Source organism: Pseudophryne corroboree, unplaced genomic scaffold (assembly GCF_028390025.1).
Source record: "Pseudophryne corroboree isolate aPseCor3 unplaced genomic scaffold, aPseCor3.hap2 scaffold_478, whole genome shotgun sequence".
Classification (NCBI taxonomy): domain Eukaryota; kingdom Metazoa; phylum Chordata; class Amphibia; order Anura; family Myobatrachidae; genus Pseudophryne; species Pseudophryne corroboree.
In genome coordinates, this window is record NW_026970090.1 from 184,686 (window position 1) to 208,915 (window position 24,230).

The 24,230-nt window shown below is 45.9% G+C and overlaps 1 long non-coding RNA gene and 1 other non-coding gene across 2 annotated transcripts; one reads left to right on the top strand and one right to left on the bottom strand.

Moving 5' to 3' along the window:
* Positions 1 to 332: 332 nt before the first annotated feature.
* LOC135028489 (uncharacterized) lies at positions 333 to 1,385 on the bottom strand. Its single transcript, XR_010224791.1, has 3 exons — positions 1,323 to 1,385; positions 1,035 to 1,247; positions 333 to 416 (listed from the first exon to the last, which is right to left on the bottom strand). It is a non-coding gene; the product is annotated as an uncharacterized LOC135028489 (long non-coding RNA).
* A 15,992-nt stretch (positions 1,386 to 17,377) lies between these two features.
* Positions 17,378 to 17,544, top strand: LOC135028502 (U1 spliceosomal RNA). The gene has a single exon (XR_010224804.1). It is a non-coding gene; the product is annotated as a U1 spliceosomal RNA (small nuclear RNA).
* The last annotated feature ends 6,686 nt before the right edge of the window (positions 17,545 to 24,230 follow it).

The following is a 24,230-nucleotide window of genomic DNA, read 5'->3' on the forward strand; positions in this document are numbered from 1 at the left end:
CTGAACGAGTGCCTGCTGATGTCGCTGTTGCTCATCTATAATGCGGGATAAATGTGCATTCATTTGGCTGTTTTCAGCCCTAATTTGCTCCATTGAGGTAGCCATTCTCCCTACTTGTACTATCAGTCTGCCCGAGTTGCGACTAATACGCGGTAGATGATGGGGCAGACTGGCAAGGTGTTGTGTATGTTGGGTCAGGGTGGCATTGCTTTGGGCCTGTTGGCTTGTCCAACTGGCCCAAAAATCGCCAGGAATTTGGCTTGGGGGCGGAGCTTGTGCCAGTTGGGGACTGATGGATGGTTGGGGTATATCCTGCAACTGTATTGGCATGCTTGGATCAACAGCTGTAAGTTGCAGTGTGAAGGATGGCTCTTGTTCTGGTCCCTGCTGGTCCTCGGCGGACATCAAGTTGTGCTCTGTATGGGGTAGGCAACATGCAATGTTGTAATTTTTTTTAATTTGGCCTGGCTAATGCAACACATTAATACATTCCTAATACTACATTTTTGCATTATTAGCACTTGTTTTTCTCAACGTTAACAATTTATAATTTTTATATTTTAAAAAACCAACACAGGCGCAAACATTGCCAAATTTGCATATTCCTCACTTAACTAACTTCCCTCCACACCATTACACTGTTAGATTCCCTCCCCTCACCACGATATAGACTACTTACCTGTATAGTCCAGAGGAGCGGAGCAAGTAAGCCATCTACATACTGGACAGGGGCGATGTGTGAACACTCTAATGGTTTTTTTATTTCGGTCCAACATTTAATTTTATTCATATTTTTTTAAAAATGTGAACGTGTGTGTGCTTAATGTATCCTCAAATCTGTTGTTTTCATACAAATAGGTTGTCTAGACCATCCACTAAGACCTTATCTAATTTTATTAAAGCACCTTGAGCAATTGAAGACGTTACATCACATTGATTGTTGAGGAAAACATGTAAACTCCAAACCAACTAACAACATCTTAAGTGTACTGTGTATATTATTGCTTATGTGTTTAATTTATGTTTTTACTCACCAGATAACTGAGGTGATCTGGCCTCATCACTCTGCGAACTCGACAATAGTGCCAGTGGTGGCTGGGGTGACACTGCCGAAAGTCTTCGCCTGGGTGGGGATGATGGAGGTGCGGAATCAGAGCCAAGACGCCGTGTCTTAGTTGGCCTCCTGGGTAAGTGGCCCAAGCCCTGTGATGGGCGGCTTACAGGAGGTCGGCTTCCAGAAGCAGAACCTAGGTGCAAAATTTAAACTTAATATTTTGTACTTCTATGTGTTTTCAGAATATGTGACTACAGTGAAGACTTACCTGCAATACCGGCATCATCCTGACTTGTGTGAGGCCTGTCTGGGCGGCTGGTCTGTGTGACTGTGGAAAAAGTGACCCCAACATTATTACCATGTTTTTGGAAAAATGACCCACTGAAAACCATTAATGTACTGTAAGCATCTATATGGTTTTGTTTAAAACAAATTTTTAAGCTTAAGAGCTTCTACATTCATGATTTTGAGTTGAATATCAAAATGTACTTGATGTGGCACACAATAAATTTATTTAAAATAAGTTTTTGGTCTCAGATATTGCAGAGATTGAGTACTTGCAAATATTTTTAAAATGTAATGTTTTAAAAATTTCCCCGCTTTTCTGTTTGTTAAAAAAACAAAAACCTTTTGTGGATTTTAAACAAACACACATGTTCAAGCATTATCGCCAAAAATTGCAACAAAAAAAGAAAAAAAAACATTCAAAACACAAACACACCTTAAGGGAGCATAGGCATGCAATCTGTTTTGTGAGAAAAAAATCATCCTTTAAACTTTAAAAATGAAATTAACTAAATTTTACAGACATTTTAAGAACAATATTACAAAACAAACTTACCATCCTGCGTGGGTCGGTCCGAATCCCGGACATGAGTAGCAGACACCACTTCGCCAGGAATCAATGCCCGCACAGGCTCCTCCCAGTCCCGATAGCTTACACGTAAAGGTGGCCCACCTCCGGTTCTCCGTGCAGATTTGGACTCTTTGGCCATCTTGGCCTTGACACGCCGCTTAATATCATAGAAACGCTTGCGGCACGTGTCCTCTGTCCGCCTCACCACACCCTCACTATTCACAGCAAGTATGACTTGCCCCCACAGGGCAGACTTCCTGCGGGAGGACACCCTGGCAGCATCCTGACCAAACAATTGGCGATGGTGCTTCATCAGCTCACGCACCAACGCCATGTTTTCAGCATAGCTGAACTTTATATTCCTGCCAGTCTTGGTAGTGGTGCGTGGCTGCGGTGCCACAACACCATCACTATCACTGGAAAATCCAGCAACAGGCACCCCCTCCTCCTCCTCCTCACTAACCTCCTCCCTCTCACTACCCCCCTCCACCTCACTACCAGCCTCCACCTCACTACCAGCCTCCACCTCACTACCAGCCTCCACCTCACTAACCTCCGCCACCACACTGACCTCTGAGTCGGACATGACAAACAACATAAAACACACAAAAATGAAAACACAAAACACACTCCTCCACTACTCCTACTACACACCACACAGCCAACACACACGCTCACTCACTCACAAACAATGACAAAAGACTGAAAAAAAAAAACAAGGACAAAAAAGTTTACAAACTGGGAAAAAACAATACTACAAAGATCACAAGACTACTAACACACACAGTACAGCACTCAACAATCACCAAACTCCTCTCCAAATCCACCAAAAACTCCACCAAACTCACCAACTCCAAATACACCTTCCTCTCTCCTCTCCACTAGCTAAACCCACGAGGTGCGGAGTGTTTGGGGCGTTTTTATAGTAACATGCACAGACACTCCTCCTTCACGAATACAACCAATCACGGCCGCGTGACGTAAACGAAACTTAGGAGTAAAAACGCGGCCGCAAATTCAAAATCACTGCCGTAACAGACTTGTGACGCAGTTGTAAAAAAAACGCAACAACGCGGCCGCAAAATAGCAAACGCGGCCGCATTCAGCAGCAAAAAAACACGAATGACATCGACATCGGAAGATACGGAAAATACGAATACGACTGCTTAGTAAATGAGTCGTAATCAATTCAAAAAGTTGCAGATTTACACTGTCGATGTCAGTCGTGATTGAACTTGAACATGATTCTGAAAAATACGAATCTTAGTAAATATACCCCACTGAATCAAATCTAACTCTGATTACATCAGAGAAGGCCAGGTACCCTACACCATAAGAGGGGGTTTGAAATTTTGACTTGTCTACTTAAAGATCACCAAAATCTGATAACAAGGTCAATTACGTCCCTGGGTGGGATTGAACCACCAACCTTTTGGTTTATAGCCGTACACACTAACTGATTGCACCACAGAGACACTTTGCAAAAGCACGTACTGACAAAGGCTAATAAGCATTCATCTAAAACGTTTCCTAGAAAAACTTTAAAAAGTCAATAATCTGGAGAGTTTTTGTAAGATGTTTCTTCCATCCACCAACGAAGAAACACATTGGTACTTTCCCATGATGAGTGAGTGCTTCAGGATCTATTGCACTTACATGTGCAGCAGAGTACAGCAATGGAAGCATGCTGGGCACATAACCCAGAGGTAGGCAGATTGAAACTATCCTCTGCTATATGCATTTTTTTTTGTTAATTAAAGTAATCCAAAACTGGGATTGATATGTTGGCTCTTTTATTTTTACTTACAGTACAATAACTTTTACCATTTTAATTTGTTTTAATAGTATATTGACAGTATTGTTTTCTTTCAAAAATCCACTTAATTTTCTTTACCCTATTATTAAAATGGTAATTGACAAAAACAAACTACATTGTCACCAGAAGAGCAATACAAAATGTACAAGTGATATATTAAAATCATCTTTCCAGCTTGAATTTCAATGATGCATTGGGGCAACGATTTTGTGAGAAACATTTTCACCCTTAAATAAAGATTTTCTTAATTCCTTACCTGTGTGCTAATTAGATATCACCTTGTTTTCACATTAAACAGACTTCCACATGAGAAAGCAGCAAGGATGCAGTGGCGTTAATGTTTCCTGGTGTCAACCTGTATTATTTCAGTAGACATTGAAATGAGGATGCATCTTGCTGCCTTTCCAATGAAGCAAGTTTAATTTAGTAATAGGTTAAAAACCATCCCTACAAAGGTGTTAATCAGAGACTTGGCTTTGTGGACACTTTTCAGAGAACAAATTTGTTAGCATAAAAATAAAGCTAGAAAATTAAGAGCTGTTTAATCACTCAATTGGATTTTTTTTGCCAGCATATTTCTTTTTCTCTGCAACCCACTGCTAAATTGTGCTTCCTAGCTGTTTTTATAAAATCACTGAATCAAATCTAACTCTGATTACATCAGAGAAGGCCAGGTACCCTACACCAGAACAGGGGGTTTGAAATTTTGACTTGTCTACTTAAAGATCACCAAAATCTGTAAACAAGGTCAATTACGTCCCTGGTTGGGATTGAACCACTAACCTTTTGGTTAGTAGCCGGACATACTAACCGATTGCGCCAAAGAGACACTTTGCAAAAATTATATACTGACAAAGTCTAATAAGCATACATCTAGAACGTTTCCTAGAAAAACTTTAAAAAGTCAATAATCTGGAGAGTTTTTGTAAGATGTTTCTTCCATCAACCAATGAAGAAACACATTGGTACTTTCCCATGATGAGTGAGTGCTTCAGGATCTCTTGCACTTACATGTGCAGCAGAGTACTGCAATGGAAGCATGCTGGGCCCATAACCCAGAGGTAGGCAGATTGAAACTATCCTTTGCTATATGCATTTTTTTTTGTTAATTTAAGTAATCAAAACTGGGATTGATATTTTTGCTCTTTTATTTTTACTTAAAGTACAATAACTTTTACCATTTTAATTTGTTTTAATAGTATATTGACAGTATAGTTTTCTTTAAAAAATCCACTTCATTTTCTTTACCCTATTATTAAAAGGGTAATTGACAAAAACAAACTACATTGTCACCAGAAGAGCAATACAAAATGTACAAGTGATATATTAAAATCATCTTTCCAGCTTGAATTTCAATGATGCATTGGGGCAACGATTTTGTGAGAAACATCTTCACCCTTAAATAAAGATTTTCTTAATTCCTTACCTGTGTGCTAATTAGATATCACCTTGTTTTCACATTAAACAGACTTCTACATGAGAAAGCAGCAAGGATGCAGTGGCGTTAATGTTTCCTGGTGTCAACCTGTATTATTTCAGTAGACATTGAAATGAGGATGCATCTTGCTGCCTTTCCAATGAAGCAAGTTTAATTTAGTAATAGGTGAAAAACCATCCCTACAAAGGTGTTAATCAGAGACTTGGCTTTGTGGACACTTTTCAGAGAACAAATTTGTTAGCATAAAAATAAAGCCAGAAAATGAAGAGCTGTTTAATCACTCAATTGGATTTTTTTTGCCAGCATATTTCTTTTTCTCTGCAACCCACTGCTAAATTGTGCTTCCTAGCTGTTTTTATTAAATCACTGAATCAAATCTAACTCTGATTACATCAGAAAAGGCCAGGTACCCTACACCATAACAGGGGGTTTGAAATTTTGACTTGTCTACTTAAAGATCACCAAAATCTGATAACAAGGTCAATTACGTCCCTGGGTGGGATTGAACCACCAACCTTTTGGTTAGTAGCCGGACACACTAACCGATTGCGCCACAGAGACACTTCGCAAAAAGCGTCTACTGACAAAGGCTAATAAGCATACATCTAAAACTTTTCCTAGAAAAACTTTAAAAAGTCAAAAATCTGGAGAGTTTTTTTAAGATGTTTCTTCCATCAACCAACGAAGAAACACATTGGTACTTTCCCATGATGAGTGAGTGCTTTAGGATCTCTTGCACTTACATGTGCAGCAGAGTACTGCAATGGAAGCATGCTGGGCCCATTACCCAGAGGTAGGCAGATTGAAACTATCCTCTGCTATATGCATTTTTTTTGTTAATTAAAGTAATCCAAAACTGGGATTGATATGTTAGCTCTTTTATGTTTTCTTAAAGTACAATAACTTTTACCATTTTAATTTGTTTTAATAGTATATTGACAGTATTGTTTTCTTTCAAAAATCTACTTAATTTTTTTTACCCTATTATTAAAATGGTAATTGACAAAAACAAACTACATTTGTTTGGGAGAAAAATGCAAAGGTACAAGACAGCTTTTCCTTGCCAATATCTCTCTTTTGCAAAGAGCTACGCATTGGAAAATTCAGGGCTATACCGTGTAGATGAAGCACTAACAGGAGGCTTTAAAATTTTCTTTCTAGTGTCCTTCGTTTGGGAGAAAAATCCAATGGTACAAGACAGCTTTTCCTTGCCAATATCTCTCTTTTGCAAAGAGCTGCGCATTGAAAAATTCAGGGCTATGCCGTGTAGATGATGGCCTAACAGGAGGCTTTAAAATTTTCTTTCTAGTGTCCTTCGTTTGGGAGAAAAATGCAAAGGTACAAGACAGCTTTTCCTTGCTAATATCTCTCTTTTGCAAAGAGCTGCGCATTGGAAAATTCAGGGCTATTCCGTGTAGATGATGGCCTAACAGGAGGCTTTAAAATTTTCTTTCTAGTGTCCTTCGTTTGGGAGAAAAATGCAAAGGTACAAGACAGCTTTTCCTTGCCAATATCTCTCTTTTGCAAAGAGCTGCGCATTGGAAAATTCAGGGCTATGCCGTGTAGATGATGGCCTAACAGGAGGCTTTAAAATTCCAAACGAAGGACACTAGAAAGAAAATTTTAAAGCCTCCTGTTAGGCCATCATCTACACGGCATAGCCCTGAATTTTCCAATGCGCAGCTCTTTGCGATTACAATCCAACCTGAATCAGGCTCTATTACCTATCACAATGCAGTGCAGGTAGTACAAAATGGGGTTAATATAGGAGAAAAACCCCCAGAGCTGTGCTCCTTAACTGTCCCTGGTGGCTAGTGGAGCGGCTGCCCAGTAATCAGTGTCCACGCCAGTGCGCACACGGCCCGCCCCCTACAGCCACGCTGGATCTCGGTATAGTGTGGGCACAGAAGCCCCTTACCTCCCTTTCATCAGCGGCCTCGTGATCCCGGAGGGCGGTGTGTGTGTGACTGACCTTAGGAAGAAACCGGAGCCTCCGCTGCAGTGACCCAGCAACCAGGGCACGGGAGTATACTGCGCCGCTGGGAGTGATGGAGCTGCAGTAAAGATGTCTATTAGACCTAGCCTGCTGCAGCCCTTGGAGATTCTTATAAAAAAAGTTCTTCTTTTCTTGTCAAAATTAATAGCTAAGAATAGGCTGCCTGAGGCAGCCCCCTGTTAAGTGGCCTGCTACTGAAGGCACCAACTACAAACTGAGCTCCCTGTTCATGGAAGCGAGGTTATAGAGCAGGGGGCGCTGAGCATCTTGGGAACAGTCAAAAGCTTTGAGCCTGTTGGTGCCTCAGATCAAGATCCTACTCTACACCCCAATGTGAATCCTTGTGGAGTCCAGTGTACCCCACAGAAGAAATGAATGTGTCACACCCATTGGCAGCAACATTAGAATAGCTGCTGATGGGCACAATTGAGAAAGGAAGGGGGGAAAACATTTGAATCCAGCACATATATGTAATTTGAATATGTAATTTGTACCTTCCTACTTTAAAATGTAATGGATGAACCTCACCCTGTGAGAACTATCTTTATGATCAAGAGATCTCATATGCAAGATAAGTATGTGTTGGCAGAGGCGCTCACTGGGCAGAGATGCTGATCGCATCTCTGGCATGTGCCGGTGCACTGCGGCACCAGCACACACACACACTTCAGACCTGATCTCCTGTTGTGTGAATATGCACAGCAGAGATCAGGTCTGAATTAGGCCCTATATACAGCTGTCAGTAAGGCAGGGATCTGCTGCTGCCAGTGAGGCAGGGATCTGCTGCTGCCAGTGAGGCAGGGATCTGCTGCTGCCAGTGAGGCAGGGATGTGCTGCTGTCAGTGAAGCAGTGATCTGCTGCTGTCAGTGAGGCAGTGATCTGCTGCTGTCAGTAAGGCAGGGATGTGCTGCTATAAGTGAGGCAGGGATGTGCTGTTGTCAGTGAAGCAGGGATGTGCTGCTGTCAGCAAGGCAGTGATCTGCTGCCCACTATCTCCCTATCACCCCTGCCTGAGTCACACACTTTCCCTGTCACCCCTGCCCCAGTTACCCACTATCTCCCAGTCACCGCTGCCTCAGTTAACCACTATACCTGCGACCCCTGCCTCAGTCACCCACTATACCAGTCACCCCTGCTTTAGTCACCCACTATCTCTGTCACCCCGGCCTCAGTCACCCACTATCTCCCACTCATACATGCTTCAGTCACCCACTATCTCCCAGTCATCCCTGCCTCAGTCACCTACTGACACCAGTGCAGACATTTCTGCTGCAGCCTCTCCACTCTCCAGCGTGAACGTCCTGACGACTGAGGAAATCCGCTTCCCAGTTGAGGACTCCGGGAATGAACACTGCCGATATTGCTGGCAGATGACGTTCTACCCAACTGAGGATTTTTGATACTTCCAGCTTTGCTATGCAATTTCGAGTGCCGCCTTGATGATTTGTGTACACTACCGTGGTGGCGTTGTCCGATTGTACTTGAACAGGCCTGTTCTGTACTAGAGGCAGGGCCAGTGTCAATGAATTGAACACTGCCTGCAATTCCAGAATGTTTATCGGGAGGAGAGATTCCTCCCTGGTCCACCGATGGTGAAGGGTCGTCATCACGGCCATGACCTTGGTGAATTTCCGAGGTGCCGTGGCCAAACCAGAAGGCAGGACCTGAAATCCAAAAACTAACCAGGCACAACACTGCTTAGCTTCCAACATCAGATGAGATTGGACATATCCAGTGTGATGCGGCTGTAGATGATTTTTGCTGTTTCTAACTTCTACTTCTAACTACTGGTACATCAATGAATAAGTTTCAAAATAGAATGCATCAAGAGAACGGTGTTGGTAGTATAAAACTACCTACAGCACCTGGTATTCCCAGGTGGTCTCACATCCAAGAACAAACCAGGCCTAAAATCAGGTGATATTGGGCATATACAGTGTGGTGTGGCTGTAGATGAGCTTAGTGGTTTCTGTTAGAGTTCTTCTACTTCTAACTACTCGTACATAAATGAGTAAGCGGACGATTTATTAAACCTGGTGAAATGATAATTTGCATGGTGATAAAGTACCAGCCAATCAGCTCCTAATTGCCATGTCACAGGCTGGGTTTGAAAAATGACAGTTAGGAGCTGACTGGCTGGTACTTTATCACCTTGCACTTTATCAGTTCACCAGGCTTAATAGATCTGCCCCAATGTTTCAAAATGGAATGCATCAAGAGAACGGTGTTAGTATTGTAAAAATACACACAGCTCCTGGTATTTCCTGGTGGTCTCCCATCCAAGTACTAAAACCAGGACCAACACTGCTCAGCTTCCATGATCAGGAGAAATTGGGCAAATCCAGTGTGCTGTGGCTGTAGATGAGCTGGTGGTTTTTATTACAGCTCTTCTACTTCTAACTTCTGGTACATAAAAGAATACATGTAAAAATTGAATGTACCAAGAAAATGGTGTTGGTAGTTTAAAAACACCTAAAGAATCTGATACTACCAAGCAGTCTCCCATCCATGTATTAACAAAGTCCAATACTGCTTTGCTTCAAAAATCAAATGAGATTGGGCATATCCAGTGTGGTGTGGCTTTAGATAAGCTTTGTGGTTTCTGTTAGAGCTCTTCTACTTCTAACTACTGGTACATTAATGAATATGTATAAGGTTGTAGTTTATCCAATATGCCTTTACTACCTTACCTTTCAACCCCCCCTCCCCTCTTCTCCTTATAGCTTCCTTAGTTCTCTCCTCCTCATGTGTGCGTTATTTGTTTTCTCATACGTCCTAGATGATGCTGGGGTCACATTAAGAACCTTGGGGTATAGACTGGATCCACAGGAGACATGGGCACTTTAAGACTTTCAAAGGGTGTGAACTGTCTCCTCCCTCTATACCCCTCCACCAGACTCCAGTTTTAGTATTGTGCGCAGTGATACTGGATGCACTACAGGGGAGCTCTACTGAGTTTCTCTGAAAAGACTTGTTAGTTTTTTTTATTTTCAGGGAGGCTGCTGGCAACAGTCTCCCTGCTTCGTGGGACTTAGGGGAGAGAAGTATGACCAACTTCTAGTGAGTTCAATAGCTCTGCTTCAGGCTGACAGGACACCATTAGCTCCTGAGGGTGATGATCGCTGGGTACGCCTAGATGCACACTCCCGCAGCCTGCCGTCACCCCCTTACAGAGCCAGAAGACAGGTGAGTAGCAGAAGAACAGAAGACTTCTTCTCCAGTGATGGCATTCTGAGGTACCGAGCAGCGAGCGGAACGCTGCGCGCCATGCTCCCACACAAACACAGGCACTGCAGGGTGCAGGGCACGGGGGGGGGGCACCCTGGGCAGCATAAATTCCTCACAAAAGGCTGGAAAAATGGACATTAGTGCCTGGGCACTGTCCTTACCCCGCTAGCATAATTAATTATTTCTGAGCAGGACAGATACGCGCCATTACAGTAGCGGGGCTTCTTCCTCACCTCACCAGAACATCTTTAGAGCATTACAAGTCTATCACTATAGAGTTTATTATTTCCCAGACTGTGTACTTTTGGCGCTGGATTGTGAGCTGAAAAATCCTCTGTGTCCCTCTGACAGATTTACTGACGGTCTGTCCCCCATAAGCCGATGTGTCTGTGGGTACTTGGTACATGTGTGTCAACATGTCGATGGCTGAATGTTTTTCCCAAGAGGAAACTATATCAGGAATGCAGACATATGATGGTGGCCCTGTTGGCACCACCAATAACTGACTGGGTAAAAGTTTCAGTAATATCAGAGTAAGGTTGGATAAATCTGTGTCCCAGACACAGACGTAGAGAATAGATGTGATGTTCATGGCTATGTTTCTTTTCCCTCAGGCCCCGCGGGGTCGCAAAAATGTTATTTTGCCCAGTTACTACACACTGATACTGACACGGATACTGATTCCTATGTCGACCATAATGTTTCCTGATTAGATCCAATATTGGCAAGGAGCATTCAGTACATGATTGTGGATATTAAGGACATATTAAAATCACTGAAGACCCTGCTGTTCCTGACAAAGGGGTCTATATGTATGTATATATAGATATATAATGAAAGCTGATGTAACGTTCCTCCATCTCTGTTTGAGAAAGTCTGGGCCAGCTCGACAAGATGGTTTCAAATCCCCAAAAGGATTCTGGTTGTTTATTCATTTCCCGCCGCGGACAGAAAAAAGTGGGAGTCACCCCCTGTTCTGCACGGGGCCCTGTCACAAATCCAGCGGATCGTATGCAGGAAGCTACATTATTTCTAGTTATGTAACCAAGGGTACATTACTTAGACCTGCCATTACATGTGCATGGGTGAGTAGTAGTATTCAAGAATTGGTCGAATACCTTGTCATCCGATATAGATACCTTGGAGAGATGGGATACTCCTTACATTGTATCATATCAAGGACACTGCAGCATACTTACGTGAGACTGCAAGGGATATAGGACTCTTGAGTTCACGGGCCAATTTCATGGCAGTCTCGGATAGGAGGGCATTGTGGATTCACCAAGAGAATGCTGATGCTGACTCCAAGAAGAAAGGGAGTCCCTTCCCTATGAAGGTGAAGCGTTGTTTGGTGACTGCCTAGTTAATTTGATCTCGGCAGCTCCCGCAGGTAAGTCAACCTTCTTGCCCTATGTTCCCTCCCAACGGATGAAGACGCATCATTATCTGATGCAGTCATTTCGGCCCAATAGATATGCAAGAAGTTAAGATTCCCCTTTCTTTGCAGGTAGAGGAAGGAGAAGAGGGAAGAGGTCTGCATCCTCTTCAAGATCGCAGGAGCAGAGATCATCCTCTGCTTCTGCCAAATCCACCGCATGACGCTGGGGCTCTCTTGCAGGAGCCCGCACCAGTGGGGGCACGTCTAAAACTCTTCAGTCAGTTCTGGATTCATTCGGACATGGACTCGTGTGTTTTACAAATAGTGTCCCAAGGGTACAAACTGGGGTTTCAAGACGTTCCCCCTCACCGATTGTTCAAATCGGCTTTAGTCAGCAGGGAGCAGGTTTTTATTCAAGCCTCTTCGTGGTCCCTAAGCCGGACAGCTCAGTCAGACCAATCTGAAATCTGAAATCCCTCAATTTCTACCTAAGGAAATTAAATTTCAAGATGGAATCTCTCAGTGCAGTGATCTCCAGTCCGGAGGAAGGAGATTTCATGGTTTTGGTAGACATAAAGGATGCCTACTTACATGTTCCCATTTAGCCTCTGCATCAAGCTACCTGAGGTTTGCAATTCAGTATTGTCATTACCAATTTCAGACATTGCCGTTTGGTCTGTCCACGGCTCTGAGGATTTTCACCAGGGTGATCGCAAGCAAGGAGTAACAATTATCCCGTACTTGGATGATCTTTTGATAAAGGCGAAATCCAGGGACCAGTTAGTGCAAAACATTGCACTCTCCCTGACAGTTCTTCAACAACATAGTTGGCTCCTAAACTTGCCAAAATCGCAGTTGGTCCCAATGACGCGGTTGTTGTTTTTGGGAGTGATACTGGACACAGAAGAGGTTTTCTTCCAGTGGAAAGGCTCTGGAGATCCAGAGTCTGGTCAAACAAATTCTGAAACCAGCAAGAGTGTTAATCCATCAATGCATTTGGTTGCTGGGTAAGATGGTTGCGGCCTACGAGCCCATTCAGTTTGGCTGGTTCCATGCCAGAGTGTTCCAGTGGGACCTGTTGGACAAGTGGTCCGGATCCCACCTACACACGCACCGGAGGATAATCCTGTCTTCCAAGACCAGAATCTCACTCCATTGGTGGCTGCACAGTTCTCACCTCCTAGAGGGGCGAAGGTTCGGGATCCAGGACTGGATCCTAGGGACCATGGATGCAACCCTCCGAGGCTGGGGAGCAGTCACACAGGGGGAAAACGTCCAAGGAAGATGGTCAAGTCGGGAAAGTTGTCTCCACATAAATGTTCTGGAGTTAAGGGCCATTTAATAACTGCAGACACAGTACGCACTGGGACGGGTGCCCAGCATCCTCTACGGAATAAGAGAAAAGGATTTACCTGTAGGTATTAAAATCCTATTTTCTCTAACGTCCTAGAGGATGCTGGGGACTCCGTAAGGAACATGGGGATAGACGGCTCCGCAGGAGACATGGGCACTTTAAGAAAGACTTTAGTTCTGGGTGTGCACTGGCTCCTCCCTCTATGCCCCTCCTCCATACCTCAGTTTGATACTGTGCCCAGTGGAGACTGGGTGCTTTTCAGGAGCTCTCCTGAGCTTTCTGACAGAAAGTATTTTGTTAGGTTTTTAATTTTCAGGGAGCACTGCTGGCAACAGACTCCCTGCATCGAGGGACTGAGGGGAGAGAAGCAGCCCTACTCTCCGAGTTGCAAGGTCCTGCTTCTTAAACTACTGGACACCATTAGCTCCAAAGGGATTAGCTCCAAAGGGATTGGTACGCAGGATCTCACCCTCGCCGTCCGTCCCAGAGCCGCGCCGCCGTCCCGCTCGCAGAGCCGGAAGATAGAAGCCGGGTGAGTATGAGAAGAAAAGAAGACTTCAGAGGCGGCAGAGGACTTCATGATCTTCATTGAGGTAACGCACAGCACTGCAGCTGTGCGCCATTGCTCCCATACACCTCACATACTCCGGTCACTGTAAGGGTGCAGGGCGCAGGGGGGGCGCCCTGGGCTGCAATATAAACCTCTTTTTGGCAGAAATATAACATATATACAGCTGGGCACTGTATATATGTATGAGCCCCCGCCAATTGTACAGTTTAAGCAGGACAGAAGCCCGCCGCCGAGGGGGCGGGGCTTCTCCCTCAGCACTCACCAGCGCCATTTTTTCTCCACAGCACCGCTGAGAGGAAGCTCCCCGGACTCTCCCCTGCTTATACCACGGTAGACAAGAGGGTTGAAAAGAGAGGGGGGGGGGCACATAATTTGGCGCAAATTACTTACAGCAGCGCTACTGTGCAAACATTAAGTTACTGTGCTATTCCTGGGTTATATAGCGCTGGGGTATGTGCTGGCATACTCTCTCTCTGTCTCTCCAAAGGGCAGAGCCGGCCATAGGCATAGGCAAACTAGGCAATTGCCTAGGGCATTTGATATGCCATGGGGCATCAGCAACTTCTGCTGATTAAAATGATATGCGGCATGCCTATATTCTGTGTGTAGCATTTCATATGCAGATACAGCCACAGTCTCACACAGTATATAGGCGTGCTGCATATCATTTTAATCGGCAGAAGCTGCGTGTGCATCCTAACAACATAGCAATGCAAATAAGATGCATTTTAATAAAAAAAGGTGCCCCAACGTTAGCATTGAGGCAAGATTTATGAGGACACATCTGTATCCAAGCAGAGGCAGAGGTCACAGTGTTAGTGGCAGTGTGAGTGCTGTGTGCATGTGAGTGGGTTGATTGTGCAGTAGTGTTCGGAATATGAGTAAGGAGCATTATGTGTGTCATGTAAAAATGCATTAATAATGTGCAACATATGTGTAAGGGGCACTATGTGTGTCATTATGTGTATAAGGGCATTAATAATGTGCGGCATATGTGTAAGGGACATTGGTGGTCATTCCGAGTTGTTCGCTCGGTAATTTTCTTCGCATCGCAGCGATTTTCCGCTAATTGCGCATGCGCAAGGGTGGTCATTCCGAGTTGTTCGCTCAGTAATTTTCTTCGCATCGCAGCGATTTTCCGCTAATTGCGCATGCGCAATGTTCGCTCTGCGACTGCGCAAAGTAAATTTGCTATGCAGTTAGGTATTTTACTCACGGCATTACGAGGTTTTTTCTTTGTTCTGCTGATCGTAGTGTGATTGACAGGAAGTGGGAGTTTCTGGGCGGAAACTGGCCGTTTTATGGGTGTGTGTGAAAAAACGCTGCCGTTTCTGGGTAAAACGCGGGAGTGTCTGAAGAAACGGGGGAGTGTCTGGGCGAACACTGGGTGTGTTTGTGACGTCAAACCAGGAACGAAACTGACTGAACTGATCACAGTTGTCGAGTAAGTCTGGAGCTACTCAGAAACTGCTAAGAAGTGTCTATTCGCAATTCTGCTAATCTTTCGTTCGCAATTTTGATAAGCTAAGATTCACTCCCAGTAGGCGGCGGCTTAACGTGTGCAATGCTGCTAAAAGCAGCTTGCGAGCTAACAACTCGGAATGAGGGCCATTATGTGTAAAAGGGCATTAATAAAGGTTGTCATAATGTGTAAGACGCATTATGTTTATAAGGACATTAGTGATGTGTCTCATATGTGTAAGGGGCATTACTGTGTGGAATTATGTGTATAAATGCATTACTAATGTGTGGCATTATGTGTATAAGGTGCTCTAATATGTAGCGTTGCGTATAGAAAGGGCATTTACTGTGTCGTCTAATGTGAATAAAGAGCAATAGGGTGTGGTGTAATGTAAATAAGGAGCAATTCAGTGTGATGTAATGTGAATACGGAGCACTACTGTGAGAAGTAACGTTTATAAGGTAAAGTAATACTACTGTGGGATGTAATGTGAATTATGGACACTATCGCGTGATCAAATGTGAATAAAATTGCAGTACTGTGTTGCGGAATTTTAATTGGGGGTACTATTGTGTGGACATGCCCATTGCCAGCAAAAACACACCCCTTTTTGGACTGTGCGCCAAATGTGCGAACTGTTCCTGTTTAAAATATAGGGGGTACAAACACCAAAATAAGTACTGTTATGGGTGAGGGTTGATGGTGCTGGGAAAGAGGTGCAAGGTCAGAGGCGGAACCAGCGGTGGTGCTAGGGGGCACCAGGCAAAATCTTGCCTAGGGCATCATATTGGTTAGGGCCAGCTTTGGCAAAGGGCCTTGTGGGGGAAATGTCTTCAGTAAAAGCATTCCCTGTGTGTGTGGTGTGTCGGTACGCGTGTGTCGACATGTCTGAGGAAGAAGGCTATATTAGAGAGGAGCGGGAGCAAATGAATGTGGTGTCTCCGCCGACACCTGATTGGATGGATATGTGGAATGTTTTAAATGCTAGTGTAAACTCATTGCACAAAAGATTAGACAAGGCTGAAGCTTTGGGACAGTCAGGGTCTCAACCCATGCCTGATCCTATGTCGCAGGGACTGTCAGGGTCTCATAAGTGCCCACTATCCAGATTGTTGACACAGATACTGACACGGATTCTGACTCCAGTGTCGATTACGATGATGCAAAGTTACAGCCAAAATTGGCAAAATACATTTGATATATGATTATGGCAATAAAAGATGTTTTGCACATCACAGAGGAGCCCCCTATCCCTGACAAGAGGGTACATATGTACAAGGGAAAGAAGCCTGAGGTAACCTTTTCCCCTCACACGAGCTGAACGAGTTATGTGAAAAAGCTTGGGAATCTCCTGCAGATTTCCAAAAGGATTCTTATGGCGTATCCTTTCCCATCAACGGATAGGTTACGATGGGAATCCTCCCCTTGGGTGGACAAAGCATTAACACGCTTATCCAAGAAGTTAGCCCTCCCGTCCCAGGATACGGCTACCCTCAAAGAGTCTGCTGACCGCAAACAGGAGATTACCCTGAAGTCCATTTACACACATTCAGGTACCTTACTCAGACCGGCAATTGCGTCGGCCTGGGTGTGTATGTGTAGTGCTGTAGCGGCATGGACGGATACTCTAGATAAGGATACTATTTTATTGCCCCTGGGGCATATAAGAGATGCTGTCCTATATATGTGTGTATGCAAACTACAGGTGGTGCTGCATGGCTCACACCCTTTTACTTGTCTTGTAGAGCAACTCTGGAGCTGTTACTGGGTCCAGCTGCTGCAAGAAATCAGCTTGAATGCTTCAGGGGCTGGGGCATGGCCAACATGAGCCCCACACTGATGGGGGTGTATAAAGCGATCTAGGGGTCATCCAAGCGCAACCCCACAAAGGCCGCCATGCCCTGCGTGACCATTTTCTCTTTTCATATGCAGACGAGGGTTGCAGCCAACTATACCCATTGCTTGGATGACATCACCATATGCGAATCCATCTGCTGCAGGCCTTCCCCCAGGAATGCTTGCACTAGTTGTTGCATTTGGTTTGTTGTTTGGGGGGTGCTTCAGTATTAGGCAGCCTTCTTCCCTCACACATTCGTCTGAAAAGGTGTTCTCCCTGCAGTTGTTGTCCCCAGATGAGAGTTCCCTTGTGCTGCCTCAGTTGAATCTCCTTTACTTGACGGAGGTGTGCCTGAGCAGCGGCCCTCCCCAGCCCTATCTCAAATCATACTTATTTTGCTTAGGTGATTCCATGGTCATGAAGATTGTTTTCCCAGGGTGAGGTTCATTCATTGCATTCTGGGTATGCTGACCTCTGTGATTTCCCCAAATGTGGGAATCTCGACTGCATAATTTGTGGTAGGGGGGGGGGACTGCATTTGTGCTTTCCCCTGGTTGGCTCTGGTATAATTTAGATCTCATTGTCTCAGGTCTCTCTCCCGCCTAGTTTGCTGTCTGTTTCCACTTCTCTTTTCTTGAGCCCCTCCCTTCTATGCCCTTGCGCACTATCCTGACTTCTCCCGTCTGCTTACTTTGTGCCTTCCAACGCACAATGCGAACTACAGGTGGTGTTGCAGGGCCCACACCCTTTTATTTGCCTTACAGAGCAGCTCTGGAGCTGTTACAGTGCCCAGCTGCTGCAAGAAATCAGCTTGAATGCTTCAGGGGCTGGGGCATGGCCAACATGAGCCCCACACCAAAGGAGGGTGGGGGGTGTTCAATGCGAACTAGGGGTCATCCAAGCGCCCCTTTTCTCTTTTCATATGCAGATGAGGGTTCCAGCCAACTTTGGCCCACTGCTTGGATGACATCACCGTATGCAAATCCGTCTGCTGCAGACCTTTCCCCAGGAATGCTTGTACTAGTTGTTGCATATGGTTTGATGTTTGAGGGTGCTTCAGTATTAGGCAGCCTTCCGCCCTCTCATTTTCATCTGAAAAGATGTGGTCTCCCTGCAGTTGTTGTCCCCAGACAAGAGTTCCCTTGTGCTTCCTCAGTTGAATCTCCTTAACTTGACGGGGGTGTGCTCGAGCAGCCGCCCTCCACAGCCCTATCCCAACACATGCTTTTCTTGCGTATGAGATCTCTTGATCATGAAGATAGTTCTCACAGGGTGAGGTTCATCCATTACATTTTAAAGTAGGAAGGTACAAATTACATATTCAAATTACATATATGTGCTGGATTCAAATGTTTTCCCCCCTTCCTTTCTCAATTGTGCCCATCAGCAGCTATTCTAATGTTGCTGCCAATGGGTGTGACACATTCATTTCTTCTGTGGGGTACACTGGACTCCACAAGGATTCACATTGGGGTGTAGAGTAGGATCTTGATCTGAGGCACCAACAGGCTCAAAGCTTTTGACTGTTCCCAAGATGCTCAGCGCCCCCTGCTCTATAACCTCGCTTCCATGAACAGGGAGCTCAGTTTGTAGTTGGTGCCTTCAGTAGCAGGCCACTTAACAGGGGGCTGCCTCAGGCAGCCTATTCTTAGCTATTAATTTTGACAAGAAAAGAAGAACTTTTTTTTATAAGAATCTACAAGGGCTGCAGCAGGTTAGGTCTAATAGACATCTTTACTACAGCTCCATCACTCCCAGCGGCGCAGTATACTCCCGTGCCCTGGTTGCTGGGTCACTGCAGCGGAGGCTCCGGTTTCTTCCTAAGGTCAGTCACACACACACCGCCCTCCGGGATCACGAGGCCGCTGATGAAAGGGAGGTAAGGGACTTCTGTGCCCACACTATACCGTGATCCAGCGTGGCTGTAGGGGGTGGGCCATGTGCGCACTGGCGTGGACACTGATTACTGGGCAGCCGCTCCACTAGCCACCAGGGACAGTTAAGGAGCACAGCTCTGGGGGGGTTTTCTCTTATATTAACCCCATTTTGTACTACCCGCAGTGCATTGTGATAGGTAATAGAGCCTGATTCAGGTTGGATTGCAATCGCAATAAGCAATCCAACTGCAAAAATTGCTAAGAGCATACGCATGCGCCTGCATTTTCGGCGCACAGCACTGCAGCTGTGCGCCATTGCTCCCATACACCTCACATACTCTGGTCACTGTAAGGGTGCAGGGCGCCCTGGGCAGCAGTATAAACCTCTTTTTGCCAAAAATATAACATATATACAGCTGAGCACTGTATATATGTATGAGCCCCCGCCAATTTTACAGTTTAAGCGGGACAGAAGCCCGCCGCCGAGGGGGCGGGGCTTCTCCCTCAGCACTCACCAGCGCCATTTTTTCTCCACAGCACCGCTGAGGCAGCTCCCCAGACTCTCGCCTGCTGAACCCACGGTAGACAAGAGGGTTGAAAAGAGGGGGGGGGGCACATAATTCGGCGCAAATTACATACAGCAGCACTACTGGGCAAACATTAAGTTACTGTGTTATTCCTGGGTTATATAGCGCTGGGGTGTGTGCTGGCATACTCTCTCTCTCTGTCTCTCCAAAGGGCCTTGTGGGGAAACTGTTTTCAGAAAAAGCATTCCCTGTGTGTGTGGTGTGTCGGTACATGTGTGTCGACATGTCTGAGGAAGAAGGCTATATTAGAGAGGAGCGGGAGCAAATTAATGTGGTGTCTCTGCGACAGCTGATTGGATGGATATGTGGAATGTTTTAAATGCTAGTGTAAACTCAGTGCACAAAAGATTAGACAAGGCTGAAGCTTCGGGACAGTCAGGGTCTCAACCCATGCCTGATCCTATGTCGCAGGGACTGTCAGGGTCTCATAAGCGCCCACTATCCCAGATTGTTGACACAGATACTGACACGGATTCTGACTCCAGTGTCGATTACGATGATGCAAAGTTACAGCCAAAATTGGCAAAATCCATTCGATATAGGATTATGGCAATAAAAGATGTTTTGCACATCACAGAGGAACCCCCTGTCCCTGACAAGAGGGTACATAAGTACAAGGGAAAGAAGCCTGAGGTAACCTTTCCCCCCTCACACGAGCTGAACGAGTTATGTGAAAAAGCCTGGGAATCTCCAGATAAAAGACTGCAGATTTCCAAAAGGATTCTTATGGCGTATCCTTTCCCATCAATGGATAGGTTAAGATGGGAATCCTCCCCTAGGGTGGACAAAGCATTAACACGCTTATCCAAGAAGGTAGCCCTCCCGTCCCAGGATACGGCTACCCTCAAAGAGTCTGCTGACCGCAAACAGGAGATAACCCTGAAGTCCATTTATACACATTCGGGTACCTTACTCAGACCGGCAATTGCGTCGGCCTGGGTGTGTAGTGCTGTAGCAGCATGGACGGATACCTTATCTGAGGGGATGGATACCCTAGATAAGGATACTATTTTATTGACCCTGGGGCATATAAGAGATGCTGTCCTATATGTGTGTATGCAAAGTACAGGTGGTGCTGCAGGGCTCACACCCTTTTACTTGTCTTGTAGAGCAACTCTGGAGCTGTTATTGGATCCATCTGCTGCAGGCCTTCCCCCAGGAATGCTTGCACTAGTTGTTGCATTTGGTTTGTTGTTTGGGGGTGCTTCAGTATTAGGCAGCCTTCTACCCTCCCACATTCATCTGAAAATGTGTTCTCCCTGCAGTTGTTGTCCCCAGATGAGAGTTCCCTTGTGCTTCCTCAGTTGAATCTCCTTAACTTGACGGGGGTGTGCCCGAGCAGCCGCCCTCCACAGCCCTATCCCAACACATACTTATCTTGCATATGAGATCTCTTGATCATGAAGATAGTTCTCACAGGGTGAGGTTCATCCATTACATTTTAAAGTAGGAAGGTACAAATTACATATTCAAATTACATATATGTGCTGGATTCAAATGTTTTCCCCCCTTCCTTTCTCAATTGTGCCCATCAGCAGCTATTCTTATGTTGCTGCCAATGGTTGTGACACATTTTTTTCTTCTGTGGGGTACACTGGACTCCACAAGGATTCATATTGGGGTGTAGAGTAGGATCTTGATCTGAGGCACCAACAAGCTCAAAGCTTTTGACTGTTCACAAGATACTCAGCGCCCCCTCCTCTATAACCTCGCTTCCATGAACAGGGAGCTCAGTTTGTAGTTGGTGCCTTCAGTAGCAGGCCACTTAACAGGGGGCTGCCTCAGGCAGCCTATTCTTAGCTATTAATTTTGACAAGAAAAGAAGAACTTTTTTAATAAGAATCTACAAGGGCTGCAGCAGGCTAGGTCTAATAGACATATTTACTGCAGCTCCATCACTCCCAGCGGCACAGTATACTCCAGTGCCCCGGTTGCTGGGTCACTGCAGCGGAGGCTCCGGTTTCTTCCTAAGGTCAGTCACACACACACCGCCCTCCGGGATCACGAGGCCGCTGATGAAAGGGTGGTAAGGGGCTTCTGTGCCGACTTTATACCGTGATCCAGCGTGGCTGTAGGGGGCGGGCCGTGTGCGCACTGGCGTGGACACTGATTACTGGGCAGCTGCTCCACTAGCCACCAGGGACAGTTAAGGAGCACAGCTCTGGGGGTTTTTCTCCTATATTAACCCCATTTTGTACTACCCGCAGTGCATTGTGATAGGTAATAGGGCCTGATTCAGGTTGGATTGCAATCGCAATAAGCAATCCAACTGCAAAAATTGCTAAGAGCATACGCATCCGCCTGCAGATAATGCGATCGCCTCTGCCTGTCAATCGGTGCAGGGGGGGGGAGGGGGGTCAACAACACTCCATTTCCAAGTCGGAGATGGAGCGGTGCGGGGGCAGGGTTTTCAATATTGGGTCGGCAACGGAGAAACAGGAGGCGTGGTCAGAGCGGCTGCATGACATCACATGGGCCGGACTCCGCCAGTGGAGCCCCAGCGTCATGCAGTAGATTTTGTAGAGGCCGGGGAGGACTTCTGTTCCTGGGAGCTAGCTGTGTTGTGCATCTTTTTTCCTCTGCCCCTACCTCTGGCAAGAAAGGACGCACCTCGCACTTTCTTGTTTCTTTGTGACCGAAAGGACTGCATTTGATAATGCAGAGCTTTCTTATGCTGTGAGGGAACATAAGGTAAAAAATTTGATTTTCCAGCTGTAGCTGTGCGTGTTAATGCTTTGTCCATCCTAGGGGAGGATTCCCATCGTAACCTATCCGTTGATGGGAAAGGATACGCCATAAGAATCCTTTTGGAAATCTGCAGTCTTTTATCTGGAGATTCCCAAGCTTTTTCACATAACTCGTTCAGCTCGTGTGAGGGGGGAAAGGTTACCTCAGGCTTCTTTCCCTTGTACATATGTACCCTCTTGTCAGGGACAGGGGGTTCCTCTGTGATGTGCAAAACATCTTTTATTGCCATAATCCTATATCGAATGGATTTTGCCAATTTTGGCTGTAACTTTGCATCAACGTAATCGACACTGGAGTCAGAATCCGTGTCGGTATCTGTGTCAACAATCTGGGATAGTGGGCACTTATGAGACCCTGACAGTCCCTGCGACATAGGATCAGGGATGGGTTGAGACCCTGACTGTCCCAAAGCTTCAGCCTTGTCTAATCTTTTGTGCAATGAGTTTACACTAGCATTTAAAACATTCCACATATCCATCCAATCAGGTGTCGGCGGAGACACCACATTCATTTGCTCCCGCTCCTCTCTAATATAGCCTTCTTCCTCAGACATGTCGACACACGTGTACCGACACACCACACACACACAGGGAATGCTTTTTCTGAAGACAGTTTCCCCACAAGGCCCATTGGAGAGACAGAGAGAGAGAGTATGCCAGCACACACCCCAGCGCTATATAACCCAGGAATAACACAGTAACATAATGTTTGTCCAGTAGCGCTGCTGTATGTCATTTGCGCCGAATTATGTGCCCCCCCTCTCTTTTCAACCCTCTTGTCTACCATGGTATAAGCAGGGGAGAGTCCGGGCAGCTTCCTCTCAGCGGTGCTGTGGAGAAAAAATGGCGCTGGTGAGTGCTGAGGGAGAAGCCCCGCCCCCTCGGCGGCGGGCTTCTGTCCCGCTTAAACTGTAAAATTGGCAGGGGCTCATACATATACAGTGCCCAGCTGTATATATGTTATATTTTTGCCAAAAAGAGGTTTATATTGCTGCCCAGGGCGCCCCCCCTGCGCCCTGCACCCTTACAGTGACCGGAGTATGTGAGGTGTATGGGAGCAATGGTGCACAGCTGCAGTGCTGTGCGTTAACTCAGTGAAGATTATGAACTCTTCTGCCGCCTCTGAAGTCTTCTTTTCTTCTCATACTCACCCTGCTTCTATCTTCTGAATCTGCAAGGGGGACGGCGGCGCGGCTCTGGGACGGACGGCGAGGGTGAGATCCTGCGTACCAATCCCTCTGGAGCTAATGGTGTCCAGTAGCCTAAGAAGCAGGACCTTGCAACTCAGAGAGTAGGGCTGCTTCTCTCCCCTCAGTCCCTCGATGCAGGGAGTCTGTTGCCAGCAGTGCTCCCTGAAAATTAAAAACCTAACAAAATACTTTCTGTCAGAAAGCTCAGGAGAGCTCCTGAAAAGCACCCAGTCTCAACTGGGCACAGTATCAAACTGAGGTATGGAGGAGGGGCATAGAGGGAGGAGCCAGTGCACACCCAGAACTAAAGTCTTTCTTAAAGTGCCCATGTCTCCTGCGGAGCCCGTCTATCCCCATAGTCCTTACGGAGTCCCCAGCATACTCTAGGACATTAGAGAAACTAGAATTTTAATACCTACCGGTAAATCCTTTTCTCTTAGTCCGTAGAGGATGCTGGGCACCCGTCCCAGTGTGTACTGTGTCTGCTGTTATTAAATGGCCCTTAACTCCAGAACATTTATGTGGAGACAACTTTCCTGACTTGACCATCTTCCTTGGACGTTTTCCCCCTGTGTGACTGCTCCCCACCTCGAAAGGGTTGCATCCGTGGTCCCTAGGATCCAGTCCTGGATCCCGAACCATCGCCCCTCTAGGAGGTGAGAACTGTGCAGCCACCAATGGAGTGAGATTCTGGTCTTGGAAGACAGGATTATCCTCCGGTGCATGTGTAAGTGGGATCCGGACCACTTGTCCAACAGGTCCCACTGGAACACTCTGGCATGGAACCTGCCAAACTGAATGGCCTCGTAGGCCAAAACCATTTTCCCCAGCAACCGAA